The sequence below is a fragment of the Nerophis ophidion genome, linkage group LG12, assembly GCF_033978795.1.
Source record: "Nerophis ophidion isolate RoL-2023_Sa linkage group LG12, RoL_Noph_v1.0, whole genome shotgun sequence".
Taxonomy (NCBI): Eukaryota; Metazoa; Chordata; class Actinopteri; order Syngnathiformes; family Syngnathidae; genus Nerophis; species Nerophis ophidion.
The window spans coordinates 53999583-54021846 of NC_084622.1; positions in this window are offsets into that span (position 1 = coordinate 53999583).

Sequence of the window (22264 nt, forward strand, 5' to 3'; positions counted from 1 at the left end):
TGTGGTGCATGAGATCAGCTGATTTATTATTTACCCAAGCCACAACTCCAATTCCTAGAAATATATATATTTTTTTTTGTTTTCAATTTAGGTGTTGTCTTTCAACTTCACACATTAAATCCTGCTCACAGAATGAAGAAGTTGGCAAAAAAGGAAAAAAAAAAAAAAAAACCGAGAGGAAATGAATCAAGGAGAGGAAAAGGAAGAACTCTGTAACCCCAAGGCTGTGGTGAGGGCCAACAAAATGGAGCTTATCTTGTTTATGTGGGGAAGATAACCAGAACGCTCATCTGGCTGCGCAGAGAAGAACCTCCACTTAGCTGTGTGCTTGAAACTGTTCTCTGTGTGTGTGTGTGTGTGTGTGTGTGTGTGTGTGTGTGTGTGTGTGTGTGAACATGACAGCTGCTTACACACTCTGGCGCTCACTCCCGTGTTGCACAAAGGTCCAAGTCAACACTTGTCATTCAAAAGCACATAATAACACCCACAGGGATCTGGGTATGGCTTATTGAACTGGCAAAATATGCAGAACCGAAGTTGGCACTGATTGTTGCTCCCGTGTGGCAATCTTACTCCACCTTAAAAACATGCATACCTACACTTTATGGGACAGAGATTGCTGCGCGATGATTAAACAGGAGCTTTTATTTAGAATCCCCCCCCCCCCCCCCCCCCCGGTGTTGTAAATGTCAGGCTAAACTGACTCAGACGCAAGATTTTGGAATCAATAGCTCTGGAACATGCATAGCATATTATAGAGATTGTTATTGTCATCGTTCTCCTGTTGTGTGTTCTTCAAACAAAGAGGTGGGTGGAGTAGCCAAAAAATGTGCCCAAACAAGAGTACAGTATTTGATATCATTTTAGAATAGAATAGAGTTTTATTGTCATTATTCCAGTGAACAGGTTCAAAGAACAACGAAATTGGAGCAGGTCGCCTACGGTGCATATACAATCTGGTAATTAAAATAGTAAAAAAAAAATTGAAATGAGATATGTATCTATGTATATATATATATGTATATCCATACAGATGCACATATGCCTGCGATGAGGTGGCGACTTGTCCAGGGTGTACTCCGCCTTCCGCCCGATTGTAGCTGAGATAGGCGCCAGCGCCCCCCGCGACCCCAAAAAGGGAATAAGCGGTAGAAAATGGATGGGATGGATGGATGGATGCACATATGCATGCATATGAATATATATATATATACACATACTTATAACATTATTGCACATTATAGGCCTACTGAAACACATTACTACCCACCACGCAGTCTGATAGTTTATATAGTTTTATACAGTAGAAGCGTGGCGCAGTGGGGAGAGTGGCCGTGCGCAACCCGAGGGTCCCTGGTTCAATCCCCACCTAGTACCGACCTCGTCACGTCCGTTGTGTCCTGAGCAAGACACTTCACCCTTGCTCCTGATGGGTGCTGGTTAGCGCCTTGCATGGCAGCTCCCTCCATCTGTGTGTGAATGTGTAAATGTGGAAGTAGTGTCAAAGCGCTTTGAGTACCTTGAAGGTAGAAAAGCGCTATACAAGTACAAGCCATTTATCATTTATTTATTTATTTATTTACCTTAAAACTCATTTGTATGTTCTAGCCTTTAAATAGACCTCCTTTTTAGACCAGTTGATCTGCCGCTTGTTTTCTTTTTCTCCTCTGTCCCCCCCTCCCTTGTGGAGGGGGTCCGGTCCGATGACCATGGATGAAGTACTGGCTGTTCAGAGTTGGGGCCCAGGATGGACCGCTCGCCTGTGTATCGGTTGGGGACATCTCTACGATGCTGATCCGACTCCGCTTGGGATGGTTTCCTCGCTGCTGTCTTGGATCCGCTTTGAACTGAACTCTCGCGGCTGTGTTGGAGCCACTATGGATTGAACTTTCACAGTATCATGTTAGACCCGCTCGACATACATTGCTTTCGGTCCCCTAGAGGGGGGGGGGTTGCCCACATTTGAGGTCCTCTCCAAAGTTCTCATAGTCAGCATTGTCACTGGTGTCCCACTGGGTGTGAGTTCTCCTTGCCCACTGGGTGTGAGTTTTCCTTGCCCTTATGTGGGTTTTTCCGAGGATGTCGTAGTCGTAGTGGTTTGTACATTTGTGATTTAGGGCTATATAATGTGGACCCCGACTTAAACAAGTTGAAAAACTTATTCGGGTGTTACCATTTAGTGGTCAATTGTACGGAATATGTACTGTACTGTGCAATCTACAAATAAAAGTATCAATCAATCAATCAATCAATATAAATAAACATTGATTAGACGGCAAGATGGCGGCGCCCGGACGGGCTGCGACACTGCGGTGCTCTTGCTAAAGATGGAACATTTGGCGGAAATGCCGGACAGTTCTACAGACTTCATGGCTGGCTCGCATCGTGGTCACTCCGTGATCACGTACGACCGCCAGACACTTCTGGATATGGACATATTGGGCCGTTTTGGACTGATAGACGCGGGCGTGCTAAACATGCTAACTAGCATGGGGATTCGTCGGCGGCTACGTCCAGCGGCCTGTGAAGCAGCGGAGTCTAGTAGCAGCGGGGGCCGTCTACGGAGCAGACGCCAGCGGTGTGATCGGAAACGCGGATGTCGAGCGGGGCTAAAAACAAAGCAGAAGGCTAATCCCCACAGAACACCACTTTCCTCCATCCCGAAGACGGATTTAGATGAAAAGTGCGAGACTACTGGTCTGGGTAAGGAGTCTGTTAAATTAGAACAAGTTTTTTCTGCTTTGAGTGTTTCAGAGTTGGACATGTGTTTTACCGAGGTGGCTAACTATGATGCGTGCAGTTTATCAAAGCAACAAACAAACAATCGGAAAATCCCCGTTACTGAGGTGGCTAACCATGATGCGTGCAGTTTATCAAAGCAACAAACAAACAATCGGAACATTCCCGTCGTATCAATTCCTAGATATGGTCGTAATTATACTGAATGCACTGGGCATAATAAACACAACATTATTAATATTGCTACTACGGATAATTTGATCAAAAATTCCCTAAAACAGCCCACTACCTATAATATAGGTTTTTTAAACATAAGATCATTGTCTCCCAAAACGTTGTTAGTTAATGATATTATCAGAGACAACAATCTTAACGTCATCGGTCTCAGTGAAACCTGGCTTAAACCAAACGACTTTTTTGCGCTAAATGAGGCATGTCCTCCTAACTTTACACATGCGCATATTGCCCGTCCGCTTAAAAGGGGTGGGGGGGTCGCACTAATATACAACGAAAACTTTAACCTTAGTCCTAACATAAATAATAAATATAAATCGTTTGAGGTGCTTACTATGAGGTCTGTCACACCGCTGCCTCTACACCTGGCTGTTATCTACCGCCCCCCAGGGCCCTGTTCGGACTTTATCAATGAATTCTCAGAGTTCGTTGCTGATCTAGTGACACACGCCGATAATATAATCATAATGGGGGACTTTAATATCCATATGAATACCCCATCGGACCCACCGTGCGTAGCGCTCCAGACTATAATTGATAGCTGTGGTCTCACACAAATAATAAATGAACCCACGCATCGCAACGGTAATACGATAGACCTAGTGCTTGTCAGGGGTATCACCGCTTCCAAAGTTACGATACTCCCGTATACTAAAGTATTGTCCGATCATTACCTTATAAAATTCGAGGTTCAGACGCATGTTCGTCAAACTAATAATAATAATAACTGCTATAGCAGCCGCAACATTAATACGGCCACAACGACAACTCTTGCTGACCTACTGCCCTCGGTAATGGCACCATTCCCAAAGTATGTGGGCTCTATTGATAACCTCACTAACAACTTTAACGACGCCCTGCGCGAAACCATTAATAACATAGCACCGCTAAAGTTAAAAAAGGCTCCAAAAAAGCGCACCCCGTGGTTTACAGAAGAAACTAGAGCTCAGAAATTATTATGCAGAAAGCTGGAACGCAAATGGCGCACGACTAAACTTGAGGTGCACCATCAAGCATTTAGTGATGGTTTAATAACTTATAAACGCATGCTTACCTTAGCTAAAGCTAATTATTACTCAAATCTCATCCACCGTAATAAAAACGATCCTAAATTTTTGTTTAGTACGGTAGCATCGCTTACCCAACAAGGGACTCCTTCCAGTAGCTCCACCCACTCAGCTGATGACTTTATGCAATTCTTTAGTAAGAAAATTGAAGTCATTAGAAAGGAGATTAAAGACAATGCGTCCCAGCTACAACGGGGTTCTATTAACACTGACACGATTGTATATACGGCGGATACTGCCCTCCAAAATAGTTTCTCTCGTTTTGAGGAAATAACATTAGAGGAATTGTTACAACGTGTAAATGGAATAAAACAAACAACATGTTTACTTGACCCTCTTCCTGGGAAACTGATCAAGGAGCTCTTTGTATTATTAGGTCCATCAGTGCTAAATATTATAAACTTATCACTTTCCTCGGGCACTGTTCCCCTAGCATTCAAAAAAGCGGTTATTCATCCTCTTCTTAAAAGACCTAACCTCGATCCTGACCTCATGGTAAACTACCGACCGGTGTCTCACCTTCCCTTTATTTCAAAAATCCTCGAAAAAATTGTTGCGGAGCAGTTAAATGAACACTTAGCGTCTAACAATCTATGTGAAACCTTTCAATCCGGTTTCAGGGCAAATCACTCGACGGAGACAGCCCTCGCAAAAATGACTAATGATCTATTGCTAACGATGGATTCTGATGCGTCATCTATGTTGCTGCTCCTCGATCTTAGCGCTGCTTTCGATACCGTCGATCATAATATTTTATTAGAACGTATCAAAACACGAATTGGTATGTCAGACTTAGCCCTGTCTTGGTTTAACTCTTATCTTACTGATAGGATGCAGTGTGTCTCCCATAACAATGTGACCTCGGACTACGTTAAGGTAACGTGTGGAGTTCCCCAGGGTTCGGTCCTTGGCCCTGCACTCTTCAGCATCTACATGCTGCCGCTAGGTGACATCATACGCAAATACGGTGTTAGCTTTCACTGTTATGCTGATGACACCCAACTCTACATGCCCCTAAAGCTGACCAACACGCCGGATTGTAGTCAGCTGGAGGCGTGTCTTAATGAAATTAAACAATGGATGTCCGCTAACTTTTTGCAACTCAATGCCAAAAAAACGGAAATGCTGATTATCGGTCCTGCTAGACACCGAACTCTATTTAATAATACAACTCTAACATTTGACAACCAAACAATTAAACAAGGCGACACGGTAAAGAATCTGGGTATTATCTTCGACCCAACTCTCTCCTTTGAGGCACACATTAAAAGCGTTACTAAAACGGCCTTCTTTCATCTCCGTAATATCGCTAAAATTCGCTCCATTCTGTCCACTAAGGACGCTGAGATCATTATCCATGCGTTTGTTACGTCTCGCCTCGACTACTGTAACGTATTATTTTCGGGTCTCCCCATGTCTAGCATTAAAAGATTACAGTTGGTACAAAATGCGGCTGCTAGACTTTTGACAAGAACAAGAAAGTTTGATCACATTACGCCTGTACTGGCTCACCTGCACTGGCTTCCTGTGCACTTAAGATGTGACTTTAAGGTTTTACTACTTACGTATAAAATACTACACGGTCTAGCTCCATCCTATCTTGCCGATTGTATTGTACCATATGTCCCGGCAAGAAATCTGCGTTCAAAGGATTCCGGCTTGTTAGTGATTCCCAAAGCCCAAAAAAAGTCTGCGGGCTATAGAGCGTTTTCCGTTCGGGCTCCAGTACTCTGGAATGCCCTCCCGGTAACAGTTCGAGATGCCACCTCAGTAGAAGCATTTAAGTCTCACCTTAAAACTCATTTGTATACTGTAGCCTTTAAATAGACTCCCTTTTTAGACCAGTTGATCTGCTGTTTCTTTTCTTTTTCTTCTATGTCCCACTCTCCCCTGTGGAGGGGGTCCGGTCCGATCCGGTGGCCATGTACTGCTTGCCTGTGTATCGGCTGGGGACATCTCTGCGCTGCTGATCCGCCTCGACATCTCTGCGCTGCTGATCCGCCTCCGCTTGGGATGGTTTCCTGCTGGCTCCGCTGTGAACGGGACTCTCGCTGCTGAGTTGGAACCGCTTTGGACTGGACTCTCGCGACTGTGTTGGATCCATTGTGGATTGAACTTTCACAGTATCATGTTAGACCCGCTCGACATCCATTGCTTTCCTCCTCTCTAAGGTTCTCATAATCATTATTGTCACAGACGTCCCACTGGATCATTATTGTCACCGATGTCCCACTGGGTGTGAGTTTTCCTTGCCCTTATGTGGGCCTACCGAGGATGTCGTGGTGGTTTGTGCAGCCCTTTGAGACACTAGTGATTTAGGGCTATATAAGTAAACATTGATTGATTGATTGATTGATATATAAATGATGAAGTATTAACATTCAACACATGCCGATACGGGTTTTTTAGTTTACTAAATTACAATTTGAAATCTCCCGGGAGTTTCGTCCTGGAAACGTTGTGTAATGATGACGTGTACGCAGGACGTCACGGGTTTTTAGGAAGTATGAGCGCTACGCACACACAGGTAAAAGTCGTCTGCTTTAACGGCATAATTACACAGTATTTTGGACATCTGTGTTGCTGAATCTTTTGCAATTTGTTAAATTAATATTGGGGAAGTCACAGTAGAAAGATGGAGTTGGGAAGCTTTAGCCTTTAGCCACACAAACACACAGTGATTCCTTGTTTAAAATTCCTGGATGTGAAACTTTCCTATGGATCAGAGCGCGGTCAAGCGAGCATGAATCCTGACCGAATGTCAACCAGCAGGTTTCGGTGAGAAAATTGTGGTTAAAAAGTCGCCAATATCGCTGATATCCGGCTGATATACTTACCGGATATCAGCTGAGCTTGTGTCGTCCGTACAGCTGCCGTCGACACCCGTGGACAAACACCTCTGACTATCAGGTATTATTAAACTCACTAAAACACTAGCAACACAATAGAAAGATAAGTGATTTCCCAAAATTATCGTAGTAAATGTGTTTAAAAACATCGGAATATGTCCCAATGCTATCGCGTCTTTTTAACTTTTTTTTCTAGTCCGTCGCTATTAGAGATGCGCGGATAGGCAATTATATCGTCCGCAACCGCATCACCAAAGTCGTCATCCACCCGCCGTCCAACCGAACCAACATATTATCAGAACCGTAACCGCCCGCCACCCGCCCTCTGAAATACATCAGAGGTCGGCCGCCTTTACCACTCACAGAGCTATTTAAACCCGTTCCACAGAGTAATGAAGAAAATTGCAGCCGCTAACATTCTTGCAAATATCCAATTGCCGTTCATCCTGATGACAAGAATATGGGCGTGCTGTGAAGCCATTGCCTTAGGCATCTTCAGCAACATGTACAAACCGATTGTTAGTCCAGCAACATGTTGTGTGCAGCTTCCGCAATCACAAGATTGAAAGGCATACTGGGTGATACAGAGTACACTGATGGTTGTGACATAAACAACTTTAACACTCACTAATATCGCTCCATTCTGTCCACTAAAGACGCTGAGATCATTATCCATGCGTTTGTTACGTCTCGTCTCGATTACTGTAACGTACTATTTTCGGGTCTCCCCATGTCTAGCATTAAAAAATTACAGTTGGTACAAAATGCGGCTGCTAGACTTTTGACAAGAACAAGAAAGTTTGATCACATTACGCCTGTACTGGCTCACCTGCACTGGCTTCCTGTGCACTTAAGATGTGACTTTAAGGTTTTACTACTTACGTATAAAATACTACACGATCTAGCTCCATCCTATCTTGCCGATTGTATTGTACCATATGTCCCGGCAAGAAATCTGCGTTCAAAGGACTCCGGCTTATTAGTGATTCCCAAAGCCCAAAAAAAGTCTGCGGGCTATAGAGCATTTTCCGTTCGGGCTCCAGTACTCTGGAATGCCCTCCCGGTAACAGTTCGCGATGCCACCTCAGTAGAAGCATTTAAGTCTCATCTTAAAACTAATTTGTATACTCTAGCCTTTAAATAGACTCCCTTTTTAGACCAGTTGATCTGCCGTTTCTTTTCTTTTTCTTCTATGTCCCACTCTCCCTTGTGGAGGGGGTCCGGTCCGATCCGGTGGCCATGTACTGCTTGCCTGTGTATCGGCTGGGTACATCTCTGTGCTGCTGATCCGCCTCCGCTTGGGATGGTTTCCTGCTGGCTCCGCTGTGAACGGGACTCTCGCTGCTGTGTCTTGGATCTTCTTTGGACTGGACTCTCGCGACTGTGTTGTATCCATTGTGGATTGAACTTTCACAGTATCATGTTAGACCCGCTCGACATCCATTGCTTTCCTCCTCTCTAAGGTTCTCATAGTCATCATTGTCACCGACGTCCCACTGGGTGTGAGTTTTCCTTGCCCTTATGTGGGCCTACCGAGGATGTCGTGGTGGTTTGTGCAGCCCTTTGAGACACTAGTGATTTAGGGCTATATAAGTAAACATTGATTGATTGATTGATAATATGCGCCATGCTGTGAAGCCACACCCAACAAGATTGACAAACACGTTTCGGGAGAACATCCTCACAGTAACACAACATAAACGCAACACAACGACGCACGAGGGGCGGTGGCGGGGTTTGATGCTAGCGGGGTGTATAAAATAGTCAGGAATTATCATGGATACATAGGATTCTGGGTATTTGTTGTGTTGCGTTTATGTTGTGTTACTGTGAGGATGTTCTCCCGAAATGTGTTTGTCGTTCTTAATTGGTGTGGCTTCACAGCGTGTCGCATATTACTAAGAGTGTTAAAATTGTTTATATCACAACCATTAGTGTACTCTGTGTCACCCAGTATGCCTTGCAGTCGTGTGCGTGTTGCCGCGGAAGCCACTCACAACATGATGCTGGACTGACAAGCAGATTGTACATTCTGTAGAAGGCGATAAAGCCAATGGCTTCATAGCACGCCCCAATACTTATCTGGGTGACTGCCGGCAGTCATTCTAGAGAATATTAGCGTCTCCTATTGTCTTCTACGCTTTGTGACACGGGCCCTAAATGGCTCTTTGAATGGCAAAGGATACCGATCCCAGAACCATGTATATCAAATATTTCCGGATGGTTCAACCGCCACCCGCTCGAATCCAATTAAGATAATTTTTTCGTCATGTCACCCACCCGACCTGCGGTTTATCCGTGGATGAGACCGCAAACCGCGCATCTCTAGTCGCTATCAATATACTGAAACACGAATCTTTCATCCTTGCTCAAATTAATGGGGAAATTGTCGTTTTCTCGGTCCGAATAACTTTTTGTTGGAGGCTCCCTTTAAAATCAATTTGAATATGTGAGGAGCCCCCACACTTGCGACGTCATCGTCTGTGACTTCCGGTAAAAGGCGAGGCTTTTTCAGGAAGTACCAAAAGTGGCGAAATTTATCGTGGATTTTTTCTACTAAATCCTTTCAGCAAAAATATGGCGATATTCAATCAATCAATGTTTACTTACGTATATAGCCCTAAATCACTAGTGTCTCAAAGGGCTGCACAAACCACCACGACATCCTCGGTAGGCCCACATAAGGGCAAGGAAACCTCACACCCAGTGGGACATCGGTGACAATAATGACCCAGTGGGACGTCGGTGACAATGATGACTATGAGAACCTTGGAGAGGAGGAAAGCAATGGATGTCGAGCGGGTCTAACATGATACTGTGAAAGTTCAACATGATACTGTGAAAGTTCAATCCATAATGGATCCAACGGCGTGGCGCAGTGGGGAGAGTGGCCGTGCGCAACCCGAGCGTCCCTGGTTCAATTCCCACCTAGTACCAACCTCGTCACGTCCGTTGTGTCCTGAGCAAGACACTTCACCCTTGCTCCTGATGGGCCCTGGTTGGCGCCTTGCATGGCAGTTCCCTCCATCAGTGTGTGAATGTGTGTGTGAATGGGTAAATGTGGAAGTAGTGTCAAAGCGCTTTGAGTACCTTGAAGGTAGAAAAGCGCTATACAAGTACAACCCATTTATTTATTTATTTATTTAACACAGTCGCGAGAGTCCAGTCCAAAGCGGATCCAACACAGCAGCGAGAGTCCCGTTCACAGCGGAGCCAGCAGGAAACCATCCCAAGCGGAGGCGGATCGGCAGCGCAGAGATGTCCCCAGCCGATACACAGGCAAGCAGTACATGGCCACCGGATCGGACCGGACCCCCTCCACAAGGGAGAGTGGGACATAAAAGAAAAAGAAAAGAAACGGCAGATCAACTGGTCTAAAAAGGGAGTCTATTTAAAGGCTAGAGTATACAAATGAGTTTTAAGGTGAGACTTAAATGCTTCTACTGAGGTGGCATCTCGAACTGTTACCGGGAGGGCATTCCAGAGTACTGGAGCCCGAACGGAAAACGCTCTATAGCCCGCAGACTTTTTTTGGGCTTTGGGAATCACTAATAAGCCGGAGTCCTTTGAACGCAGATTTCTTGCCGGGACATATGGTACAATACAATCGGCAAGATAGGATGGAGCTAGACCGTGTAGTATTTTATACGTAAGTAGTAAAACCTTAAAGTCACATCTTAAGTGCACAGGAAGCCAGTGCAGGTGAGCCAGTACAGGCGTAATATGATCAAACTTTCTTGTTCTTGTCAAAAGTCTAGCAGCCGCATTTTGGACCAACTGTAATCTTTTAATGCTAGACATGGGGAGACCCGAAAATAATACGTTACAGTAGTCGAGGCGAGACGTAACAAACGCATGGATAATGATCTCAGCGTCTTTAGTGGACAGAATGGAGCGAATTTTAGCGATATTACGGAGATGAAAGAAGGCCGTTTTAGTAACGCTTTTAATGTGTGACTCAAAGGAGAGAGTTGGGTCAAAGATAATACCCAGATTCTTTACTGTGTCGCTTTGTTTAATTGTTTGGTTGTCAAATGTTAGAGTTGTATTATTAAATAGAGTTCGGTGTCTAGCAGGACAGATAATCAGCATTTCCGTTTTTTTGGCGTTGAGTTGCAAAAAGTTAGCGGACGTCCATTGTTTAATTTCATTAAGACACGCCTCCAACTGACTACAATCCGGCATGTTGGTCAGCTAGAATGGACCTGCTATCCCCGTTTAAATAAGAAAATCTCATTTCAGTAGGCCTTTAAAGTCCGAAAAAATTGAAAAATATTAAAAACATTACACACGAGGACATGATGGACATATTGTGCTCACTCAGTACCTGTTTATTTCTACTATGGCTCTTGGGTAGAAGCTGTTTTTTAGTCAATTTGTCTATTGACTCAGGTATAAGTAGTCATTGAAATAAATACTTCTATCATGGCCATGGATGAAGTGCTGGTTGTCCAGAGTCGGGACCCGGGGTGGACAGCTCGCCTGTGCATCGGTTGGGGACATCTCTGAGCTGCTGACCCGTCTTCGCTCGGGATGGTCTTCTGCTGGCCCCACTATGGACTGGACTCTCACTAGTACCGTTTTTCCTTGAATTGCCGCCGGGGCGCTAATTAATTAAAAACCTCTTCTCACTCCTGTGCTTACCAAAGGCATGCGGTAAAAGTGAGCATGCTCTAATTATTTTAAAACCTCTTCTCACTCCGGCACTTACCAAAGGTATGCAGTAAAAATTTGAGTGTGATGTAAGCTTGGACCTTAAATCCTACTGAATAGCTCTTAATCTTCTTCCCTTTATGCGATTTCAAATTACCGGTATTGAAATCAGCCTCCTCCATTTTGAAAATGATGACAGGGGGAAGTGTCACTTGTGACATCACGAGTTTGACCAGGCGGTAATACTTAGCATGCGCTAATTATTTTGGGAAGCGAGTTTAACCCGGCAGTAATTCAAGACAGGCGCGTACTATATGCCCTGCGGCAATTCAAGGAAATACGGTATGTTAGATCCACTATGAAAAGGACTTTCACAATATCTTGACGTCCATTTCATCCGGTCTCCCCTAGAGTGGGGGGGGGGGACACCCACATCTGCGGTCCTCTCCAAGGTTTCTCATAGTCATTCACATTGACATCACTGGGCTGTGAGTTTTTCTTGCCCAATCATTGATTGATTGATTGATCAATCAAAGTCAATCAATCAAAGTTTGCTTGTGTAGCCCTTAACCACAAGCGTCTCTAAGAACTACACAAGCCACAACGACGTCCTCGGCTCAGACCCCACATCAGGGCAAGTGAAGTGAATTATATTTACATAGCGCTTTTCTCAAGTGACTCAAAGCGCTTTACAATGTGAAACTCAATATCTAAGTTAGATTTTTAAACCAGTGTGGTTGGCACTGGGAGCAGGTGGTTTAAAGTGTCTTGCCCAAGGACACAACAGCAGGGATAAGGTTGGCAGAAGCAGGGATCGAACCTGGAACCCTCATGTTGCTGGCACGGCCACACTACCCACCGATCCATACTGCGCAAGAAAAAAACTCAACCCAATGGGATACAATGCGAAACCTTGGAGGGGTCTGCAGATGTGTACGTAAGATGACCCTGTGATGAGGTGACCCCGAAAGGGACAAGCGGTAGAAAATCGATGGTAAGATGGAGTAAGAATTGAGTGAAAAAGCTATCCAAGTAGTGAGCATCTAAATTCTGATTTATTTAGTGGTTATGTATTTTCACAACAACCATTATTGTGTTTTTTGATCGTGTGTGTGTGTGTGTGTGTGTGTGTGTGTGTGTGAGAGAGAGAGAGAGAGCATATACTACAAAGAAATATAGAAATGCCCATTTTACAGCAACTTATAACCTTATAAGAAGGCTAAGGTTAGAGTATGTTTATAGTTTTTTAATGTTTTATGTCACTTGTTGGTTGGGACGGCGTGGAGCAGTTGGGAGAGTGGCTCTGCCAGCAACCTGAGGGTTCCTGGTTCAATCCCCACTTTCTACCATCCTAGTCACGTCCGTTGTGTCCTTGAGCAAGACACTTCATCCTTGCTCCTGATGGGTCCTGGTTAGCGCCTTGCATGACAGCTCCTGCCATCAGTGTGTGAATGTGTGTGTGAATGGGTGAATGTGGAAATAGTGTCAAAGCACTTTGAGTTCCTTAAAAAGGTAGAAAAGCGCTATACAAGTATAAACTTTTACTGTTTCAGCACCCCTGTTTTGTGTCTCCTTGGTTGCCATGGTCATTTATTACTGTCACCTGCCTCTGGTTAGTGTTCGGGACACTCACCTGTTGCCTGGCACCAATCAGAGAGCCTTTGTGCTTCGCTCGTCCTGGTGCTTTTGTTTGCTCTCATGAAACTGTTAAATGTATTTCTTGTGTTTCTCCGCCTTCGCTTTCCTTGTGAGCAATCCTGTCATCTTCCCTTGTGTTAGGCACGCTTTTTTTGTTTGTTTAGTTTTGTTAGCACCTTACTTTTTGTGTGATTCATGCAAATAAAACTCGTTCTTCTTACCTGCGAGCTGCTCCCTGTCGTTTGTCATGATCTGGCAGATCATGACATATTCTGATTTTGTTCTGTTTATCACATTCTGTTTAGTATTTGTCTTCCTTAGTTCCTGGTGGCACTTCCTGTTTGATTTCCGTTCCCATGGTAATAATAATAATAATGGATTGGATTTATATCACGCTTTTCTATTGTTAGATACTCAAATCGCTCACAGAGAAGTGGGAACCCATCATTCATTCACACCTGGTGGTGGTAAGCTACATCTGTAGCCACAGCTGCCACCCCCTATCATTCATTCACCAGTGTGAGCGAGACCGGGGGCAAGGGCGAAGTCTCTTGCCCAAGGACACTACAGCAGCGTTTTGGATGTCAATAGGTGGAAAGTGAACCTGCAACCCTCAGGTTTCTGGCACGGCCGCTCTACCCACTACACCATACAGCCCCATTTGTGTCACCTGCCGTTCGTCTTTCTCGCGCACCTGCCTTTGATTATCCCTTCTATTTAAGCCTGCCCTTGTTTTTCATCCAGTCTTGGATTCTCATTTGCTTCCATGCAACAGGTGACGTCGCTCTTCCGGCATTGTGAAAATTATTTTTGTGTACTTTAGCTTCCACGCTATTCTGTTGTTTGTCCCCAGCTCCTGCTAGCGCTTTCTGTTGGTTTTGTTCATAGTACCTTCGTGCAAGTGTTTTGGTTCTCAGCTCGTTTTTATAGTTAAATAAATCATCATTCTTACCTTCGCGCTGTGTCCTACTCAAACTGCCTCCATGAGGGAACAAGAACCACACCACGATGCCAGCAAAGCGTCACATAGTTCAGTCTTATTTTGGAAGGACGACCCCTGGTATCATCATGTCACGGTACCGTCCCAATATGCAAAGCTAAACCATAAAAAAAAAAATCTACAATTTATTGCAGCATGTTTTTCTAGATGGAAGTGGAATTCTTGCAGGTGGAATTGTGACACAGATGATACCGCATGATTTAAATGTTCTTTGTTCTAGTTTGTACGTAAACATTGAAGAGCCTCATCTCTTCTGACTGTGAGTCTCACCCAGTCTTGTCACTTTTCACAGTGCGATCATGTGACTGCCATGCTCCGTTTGATTGGTGAAATGAAGTCGAACGTCTTACGTTTGATAGATGAAACAGAGTCATGTGACAGTAGAAGCATTTAAGTCATGTGACCGTAGAAGCATTTAAGTCTCACCTTTAAAACTCATCTGTATACTCTAGCCTTTAAATAGACCTCCTTTTAGACCAGTTGATCTGCCGCTTCTTTTCTTTCTCCTATGTTCCCCCCTCCCTTGTGGAGGGGGTCCGGTCCGATGACCATGGATGAAGTACTGGCTGTCCAGAGTCGAGACCCAGGATGGACCGCTCGCCTGTATCGGTTGGGGACATCTCTACGCTGCTGATCCGCTTGGGATGGTTTCCTGTGGACGGGACTCTCGCTGCTGTCTTGGATCCGCTTGAACTGAACTCTCGCGGCTGTGTTGGAGCCACTATGAATTGAACTTTCACAGTATCATGTTAGACCCGCTCGACATCCATTGCTTTCGGTCCCCTAGAGAGGGGGGGTCGCCCACATCTGAGGTCCTCTCCAAGGTTTCTCATAGTCAGCATTGTCACTGGCGTCCCACTGGATGTGAATTCTCTCTGCCCACTGGGTGAGTTTTCCTTGCCCTTTTGTGGGTTCTTCCGAGGATGTTGTAGTCGTAATGATTTGTGCAGTCCTTTGAGACATTTGTGATTTGGGGCTATATAAATAAACATTGATTGATGATTGAGTTTGCGCTGGAAGAAGTCTCTCTAACGTGCCAAATGACGTCTTTGCGAGCAGTAATCATCCATCCATCGATTTCCTACCGCTTGTTTCTCCTTGGGGTCGCGGGGTTGCTGGAGTCCATCCCAGATGCACTCGGACAAAAGGCTGTGTACACCCTGGAAAAGTCACTGCCTCAGATAGACAGAAAATATGCACACCCACATTCACACACTAGAGTCAATTTAGTGTTCAATCAATCAAAGTTTATTTATATAGCCCTTAATCATGACTGTCTCAAAGGGATGCAGAATCCACAACCACATCCCTGGCTCAGATCCCACATCAGGGCAAGGAAAAACTAAACCCAATAGAAAACAATAGAGGAGACCACAGAAGACTGGTCCACCCCAGGTCCCAACTTTGAACAGCTGGCACGTCATCTGTTGTCACTTAATTGATTGATTGAAACTTTTATTAGTAGATTGCACAGTTCAGTACATATTCCGTACAATTGACCACTAAATGGTAACACCCGAATAAGTTTTTCAACTTGTTTAAGTCGGGGTCCACGTTAATCAATTCATGGTAATAACCCCTCCATGCAGGAGAAAGGGTCAGAGCAGAAAAGAGACGGCAGATCAACTGGTCTAAAAGCATCCAGGTGGAATTTGTTCTCTTTATTTATTTAATCCATCCATTTTCTACCGCTTGTCCCTTTAGCAAGGGGAGCTGGAGCCTATCCCAGCTGAATTCGCTGGATAAGTCACAATCTCATCGCAGGCCCAACACAGATAGACAGACAACATTCACACACTAGGGCCAATTTAGTGTTGCCAATCAACCTATCCCCAGGTGCATGTCTTTGAAAGTGGGAAGAAGCCGAAATGCTCGAAGGAAACCCACGCAGTCACAGGAAGAACATGCAAACTTCACACGGAAAAACGCCAAACTAGGGGTTCAAACCCAGGACTTTCTTATTGGGAGGTACACGCACTAACCCCTGTACCATTACCATGAATTGATTAATGTGCACCCCGACTTAAACAAGTTGAAAAACTTATTCGGGTGTTACCATTTAGTGGTCAATTGTACGGAAAATGTACTGAACTGTGCAATCTACTAATAAAAGTTTTAATCAATCAAAAAAAATAAACACCGTGTTGCCCTTTTAAGTAGTAACCAATAGATTAAAGATAAATAGAATGATTATATAACCGGAATGAAACTCAATATAAAGAAGTAAAAGTTGCAGTTCTTTATAAAAATACTCAAGTAAAAGTAAAACGTACGTTGCATTAAAACTACGCTAAGTACAATTTATTCACTGCTTTTTTTTGTATGCGTAGCAAGTGCAAATGTCACAAATTGTGTCCTTATTTTTTTAATTATATTTTAGATGCTTTTGAACTTTTAATTCAAACTATCAACTCTGGTCTGGTGAAGATAATGTTTTTTATTGAAAAAAAAAAAACAACAAAATGTTTTGACCAAAAAAAGAAACTAAAATAAAATCAAAACAGTTACAGAGAAACGTGTAATTGATGAAAATTATTAAAATTAACTGTTAATAGATAGATGGATAGTACTTTATTTATTCCGTCAGGAGAGTTCCTTCAGGAAAATTACAATTTTCAGCACAATCCCATTCAAGATCAGACAAACATTACAGGGAGACAGAACAGGATCGCTGACGGGTCTGCCGGCTTCCAGCGCCCCTTACAAAAAAGACGACATACAGGTAAACAAGGGGGGGGGGAGAGAAAAAAATAGAAGATTAAAATAAAATTAAAAAATCGGTCTTAGCCTAGGCCCTGGAGTGGGGGTGCAGACTGAGGCCAAGGGGAAAAAAAAAAAAAAACTCATAGCCATAGAACACATCCCTCTTCCACGTGTGTAAGTGGGAAACATCAAAGAACACAGAGGACATTAAAGACATTAAAGCAGCAGATACAACCAGACACTTCTACATACAGCTATGAATAAAAAGTAAAAGAAACATATACACTGTGGTGGCCTCTGCGGTGTTCCACGCCATCGTCTGCTGGGGTGGAGGAAGCATGGCCAGAGACAGAAGCAGACCCAACAAAGCAACCAAGACAGCCGACTCCACTCTCGGCCAGTGTCCAGTCCGCATGGATGAGCGAGGATACGTCCAAGGTGACTGAGGTGTCCGTTAAAGGTTAGTACTATTAATGGACCAGCAACCCTGTGTGCTTCACGGACTGTATCCCTTGTAGACATATTATTTTAGGAACTACAATTTTTATAACAGAAGGAAACACCCTTTTTGGTTAGAGTGAGAATAAAGTTAAGTTAAATTTAAAGTACCAATGATTGTCACACACACACACACTAGGTGTGGTAAAATTTGTCCTCTGCATTTGACCCATCCCCTTGTTCACCCCCTGGGAAGTGAGGGGAGCAGTGGGCAGCAGCGGTGCCACGCCCAGGAATCACTTATTGTGATTTAACCCCCCAATTCCAACACTTGATGCTGAGTGCCAAGCAGGGAGGTAATGGGTCCCATTTTTATAGTCTTTGGTATGACACGCAAAATGCTTCACTTAATTTGACAGGGAGGTCAGCATCATGCACTTAAACTCACAACCTTCCGATCTCAGGGCGGACACTCTAACTACAAACCTACTCAGTGGCCTAGTGGGTTTAGTGTCCGCCTTGAGATCGGTAAGTCGTGAGTTCAAACCCCAGCCGAGTCATACCAAAGACTATAAAAATGGGACCCGTTACCTCCCTGCTTGGCACTCAGCATTAAGGGTTGGAATTGGGGGTTAAATCACCAAAAATGATTCCCGGGCGCGGCACCGCTGCTGCTCACTGCTCCCCTCACCTCCCAGGGGGTGATCAAGGGTGATGGGTCAAATGCAGAGAATAATTGTGTGAACATCATTGGTACTTTAACTTTTTTAACTAGGCCGCTGAGTAGGTGGCCTAGTGCATGGGTCTCAAACTCTGGGCCTTGAGGCAAAATCAAATTAACATTACAGCTGGCCCGCCGTTATTACACAGCAGCGGTGCCGCTGTAACACCGCAATTTTATCTCACTTGCCAATCCTCCCGAAGTTCAGTGCCCCTCCCAAAAATCTCCCGGGGCAAGCATTCTCCAGATTTTCGCCCGGAAAACACTATTGACGGCCTTTAGCATTCTCTACAACTTGTCATGTCCGCATTTCCTCCATAAAAACATTGTGCCGGCCCACCCGCATAATATATGCGGCTATTACACACACATAAGTGAATGCAAGGCATGCTTGGTCAACAGCCATACACGTTACACTGAGGGTGGCCGTATAAACAACTTTAACACTGTTGCAAATATGCGCCACACTGTGAACTCACACCAAACAAGAATGACAAACTCATTTCGGGAGAACATCTGCACTGTGACATAACATAAACACAACAGAACAAATGCCCAGAACCCCTTGCAGCACTAACTCTTTCGGGACGCTACAATATATTTTGATATTTACCTCCGAAGACTGCAAATAGAAAAGAGGCATTATATTTGTTTTTAAATAAAATTTGAAAAGCCATTGATATTTTTTAATTATTATTATTATTATTTGAAGCTCGATTTTGCATGTCACTATAAAGTTACTGTATATAAGCCCTGCTTGTTCAATATTCAATGCAAAACTTGTTTGGGTCCCTATTAAAAGGTTAATTTGTTCAACCTTGGCCCGCGGCTTTGTTCAGTTTTAAATTTTGGCCCACTCTGTATTTGAGTTTGACACCCCTGGCCTAGTGTATGGGGGAGGGAGGGTTTTTGGGTCGGTCCACTAACTGTAAGCGTATCTTGTGTTTTTTATGTTGATTTATTATCAAATAAAATAAAAACTGTACCATGTCAGCAACCTTACGGTTCCTGGTTCAATCCCCAGTTTCTACCAACCTTGTCACGTCGGTTGCGTCCTTAATCAAGACACTTCACCCTTGCTCCTGATGGGTCCTGGTTAACGCCTTGCATGGCAGCTCCTGCCATCAGCGTGTGAATGTGGAAATAGTGTCAAAGCACTTTGAGTATCTTGGAGGTAGAAAAGCGCTATACAAGTATAACCCATTTACCATTTAAAAAAACAAACAAAAAAATAAACTCAATTTGTTGGCTGTCTCACTTTTTTTGATATCTTCAAATGAGTTTGCGAAGACGAAGGCCATGCATGAACGTGTGTGTGTGGTTCACAAAAGTACCCCGGTGACCCCCGCATAGTGACACTGACGTGCAACAATGATGAATGCCCTGGGTGAGTGCAGTAAGGACCCACCTGCATAATGTTACAAAGTCAGAAACTTTAAACGTTGCAAGATGCTGACCTCCCTGTCTAATTAAGTGCAGCATTTTGCGTTCAAAGGTGTTCCACCAATCACTTCACTCATACGGTAACACGTTCAATTCCCTATTTACATTGACACCCAAAAACGGCTCACTGATTATTGGTCCCGCAAAACGAAAAGTGGCTGTGCAAAAATATGTACCAGTTTTGGACTATTCGACATCTAAAACCTGCGTGGTGAAACGACAGTTTGACCCGGGTGAGGAAAAGACTCAAGTGCACCACACACAGAGTATTTCAGTGTTAAGCTGTGACCCCTTGTTTTCCAATGAGAGGAAATGATCGTGCAGTGACCCACAGGCCACTCAGCAAACCGCTTCCTCTACTGTTATGATTTTAACCGCCTCACCCGACAATCCAGTCTCGCGAACACATCATGTCAAATCCTTCACGACGCTTACCATCTTATGGTGTGTTGACAGAGACACCAGAAACCTCAAAATTGCCATAGTCCTTGATGCTGCCTCGAGAAACACGCATCCTTTTCACATTCTTAGCTGTTTTCCTGAACCTAAATCATTTGTTTTTGTCCTTCCTTTTGTCTACTGAGAACCATCGTCCTCTGCGGTGGACATTTGTTTTTTGCATAACGGAGCTATTCTTTTCCCAAAATGTGTAGAAATGGACAAGAAACAAATGCACACGGCAGAGGATGATGGGTTTTTTTTTTCTTCAAAAGATGTGCATCTTTGGCTATGGAGAACATACAAATCCTTTATTTATTGAATCAAAGATACTGAAATTCCAGGACATAGTGAATTTGCAAACAGCTAAAATTATACACAAAGCATACTTGCCAACCTTGAGACCTCCGATTTCGGGGGGGGTGGGGGGGGGGGGGGGGGGGTTGGGGCGTGGTTGGGGGCGTGGTAATAGGGGAGGAGTATATTTACAGCTAGAATTCACCAAATCAAGTATTTATATATAAGAAATACTTGACTTTCAGTGAATTCTATCCATCCATCCATTTCCTACCGCTTATTCCCTTTTGGGGGCGCTGGTGCCTATCTCAGCTACAATCGGGCGGAAGGCGGGGAACACCCTGGACAAGTCGCCACCTCATCGCAGGGCCAACACAGATAGACAGACAAAATTCCCACACACTATATATATACATATATATCCATCCGTCTTCTACCGCTTATTCCCTTTTGGGATCGCGGGGGGCACTGGCGCCTATCTCAGCTACAATCGGGCGGAGGGCGGGGTACATCCTGGACAAGTCACCACCTCATCGCAGGGCCAACACAGATAGACAGACAACATTCACACTCACATTCAAACACTAGGGCCAATTTAGTGTTGCCAATATATATATATATATATATATATATATATATATATATATATATATATATATATATATATATATATATATATATATATATATATATTTATTTATTTATTTATTTATTTATTTATTTTAATATATATACACACATTCATCTACTTATTAATGAGTTATGGGTTGAATTGTCCATTCTTGTTCTATTCTCTGTCATTATTTTTCTAACCATGCTGAACACCCTCTCTAATGATGCATTAGAGTCTGGAATCTTCCATATTCGTCTCCTTGTGTGCGCAGTTGTGCACTGCACTCTCTAAAAGCCGTAAATGTTATCGTCACATATGCATGTATAGTAGATGGCAGTATTGTCCTGTTTAAGAATGTCACAAAATGTCTGTTTACGGCAGACAAACTGCTTTACGGTAGACGAAAACGTGACTGCTGTTGTTGTGTGTTGTTACCGCGCTTGGAGGCCGTTTATGAAATTGCCTAACAATAAACCCACATAAGAAACCAAGAACTCGCCCTCGATCATTCTACAGTTATAACGTCATTGGGCAGGCACGCCGTTTATATTGTGGGAAAGCGGACGTGAAAACAGGCTGTCCTCACTCAGGTCCGCATGGAGCTGGAGGGGGCGTGGCCTACTGGTCTTCCTGAATTTCAGGAGATTTTCGGGAATACCACACCACGCCCCGAAATCGGAGGTCTCAATGTTGGCAAATATGACATTCACACACTGGGGCCAATTTAGTGTTGACAAACATGCAATATTTGTCACAAGTCCAGGTTTATTTTGAATATAAATCCCTGGAAAACTCAACCCTGCCAGCAACTTTTGCCCAACTAAAACTCCCCATTTCATTGTCGATATATCAGAACCGACATTACATAATTAGGGAAGCCTCCGGGTTGACTAGGAATCAACAATTAGATCGTTTTGTGGGGCGCTGAAGAAACACAATCCCCTCTTTATACTCTAAGCACATGCGAGGGTTCAGGCTAAGTTTTATTTTGGATTTGAGGAGTTTTTTGCCAATAAATCCTAACCTTTGATATAACTGTAAGGTAATAAATCAACAGAGCAATGATTCATGCTCCACCTGTTGCACACGGCCATGTGGAGTCTTCCAGGGGCCGGTACAGTTTGTCCTGGCCATGTAGGTTCTGTGGTATGACCCCCTTTCTCCCTCCCTCTCTCTCTCTCCGTCGCTTTCTCTCCATCTCATTTCCCTCTCTCCATCCCTCTTTTCAGCCCGACGCAATTAGAGAGGCAAAGTGGGATAAGAGGAATGTGTTAGCATGCTTTGTGAGGGTTGAGAGAACGAGCGAGGGGGTACAAGTGAGAGAGTGAGAGATAAAGAGAGGGGGAAGATGAGAGAGAGACAGGCGAGGGGAGGAGAAGAAAAGAGAGAAGGCCCATCTTAATTGGCCTGTGTAGCCACACTGGGCTGCGA